The following is a 2,243-nucleotide window of genomic DNA, read 5'->3' as shown; positions in this document are numbered from 1 at the left end:
GCATCTGACTTCAGCTCTGGTCATGATCCCAAGGTCTTGGGATTGAGTCCTGCATTGGGCTCCCTGCTCAGGGGGATATCTGCTTCTCCCTCTCCCCTTTCCCCTGGCTTGTGCTCTCTCTCTCTTTCGCTCACTTGCTCTCACTTCTGCTCTCTCTCAAATAAATAAATCTTTTTAAAAAAGAAAGTTTAAAAGATAAATTTTTTTTAAAAGTATGCCTGTATATGGCATATAAAGAGACTTTTAGTACTAGTAAGTGAACTAGTATGTGAACAAATCCCTTGAACCACTGAAAGATTTTTGTGAGATCTGCATAGAAATTCTCTGATATTTCAGTGCTCATAATGAGTGAACACCTAATTCTTACTCATGAAATTTTCCCCAATAAACTGAAAGGGTAGATTATCCACACCAGTGTCCAGAAAACTGTTTGACAATGGTTTGTTTGTGAAGGTACACAGCTCACAATTTAACTTCTCTCATATGATTTATAGGTAAAAAGAACCACACATAGTATTTATTACTGTCCAATCTGTGGCTTTCTCCCAGTCAAAATTGTAATTATCTACTATCTGGTCTGAATAAACATACACCTTTTAGTTCTGAACATGGAATTAGGAGTAGATTCTTTCTCTTCTGAGTGGGTGTGGATCCCTAGATCTAGAAGAGTCACCTAGAAGCAAACAGGAATGATTCCTCATCCACTCAGCTTTTCCAGAAGCTGGAGAGAGGAACATAGAGGATTCCTTTCTAATCTGCTGCTGATGGACAAGAGCTCCCACTGACTTTCTTGTCTAAGAGAGGGGCAGCCTTTGTTCCTGGGAGGTGTGGTCCAGCCCTCTGGGCAGTGGCATGGGGACGGCAATTTCACCATTGTGTTCCAACAGTGTAAGTGCAATGGTATGAACCAAGGGAAATATCCCGATATTTCCAGCAGTCACAAAGAAAGCGTAGGGTTAAATGGTTGTGGTCTAAGGTCTTCTCACTGGAAGGATTCAGGCCTTCAGGAGCTGTTAGAACCAGCCCTTCCAATTACATTATTAAAAAATTAAAGACCCTCTTACTTTCCAAACACAGCACTTGCAATTAAATCAAACTGCTAAAATTGCTAAAATATGATTAAGTTGCATAAATCCAATTTTAATTTAAGGCCTAGTTTTCTCAAATAGTTAGGGAACACTCTGTGTACAATGGTGGGAGTTTTGTCACCAACTGACATTTACTTGGAAAATCAAAGTCCCTAAAAGTGACTGTACCAGGAAACCTTGCTAATGTGTCATCGCTAGCATTGACAGCCCTTTATTCAATTTCTTCCTTTTACAAATTATTTTTCCTCCATGGATCCTGTGACATTCTTTCTGTGTCTTTCAAGGCAAAGGAAACTATCCTTTCAAGTCTTCTGCAGGCTTTCCCTGCATCGCTGGTTACACAGTGTTTACTGAAACTTTAAGAAATGTTTTGATAGGAAAGAAATCTTCCTAAAAGCATTTTCCGATCATTGTTAAAGAATTAAATCCCCTCTTTTAGCTTAGAGATAAATAAAGTCCTGATTACTAGAGCAAAGTACCTTGAGAATTTCAAATTTATTCCCCTGATGACATAATCCTCCTGCCAATGAGTTGACCATGTGACATACACACTCCTGTAATGTCCATGTGTTAATGTCCGGGAACAAAATCACAATCTGATCTGATTTGGGTTTTGTTTTTGTTGTTTGTTTGTTTCTTTCTTTCTTTTTTTCTTTCTTTCTTTTTTTTGAGGAAGAAGAACTTGAAACAACATAATGCAGCCACATAATCATTAGACACAAAATAAGCTGTTTATCTGATTTTACATACGCTCACAATTGCATCTCACTTTTGAAAAACTAAAATTACTTTTTTAAATGATTCATTTTTTTCTGATTATAAAAGCCTGCATGCCTGTTGAGGAAATATAAGAAATGAGAAAATATCAAACACTCCAAGCTGATGATCCACAAATATCCTGTTAATATTTTTTGGTATTTTAATCAATACTTGTCAATATACATAACCTCACAACTCAATATAATTTTTGACACAACTTGTACTAATTTTTTTCACTTCACATCATTTATGTGCAGTTGTAACTGTCATTAAAATATTTCCAAATCTGCAAAGATACATGCTAAGGTATTAACAGTGGTAAGTTCTGGGTGATAAAAGTATGCTTTTACTTTCTTATTTTATGTATTTTTATATAAATTTTCTAATTTTTCTGGC

The sequence above is a fragment of the Mustela putorius genome, unplaced genomic scaffold (assembly GCF_011764305.1).
Source record: "Mustela putorius furo isolate JIRA1106 unplaced genomic scaffold, ASM1176430v1.1 tig00000224_pilon_pilon_pilon, whole genome shotgun sequence".
In the NCBI taxonomy this organism is placed as follows: Eukaryota; Metazoa; Chordata; class Mammalia; order Carnivora; family Mustelidae; genus Mustela; species Mustela putorius.
This window is presented reverse-complemented; position numbering follows the sequence as displayed.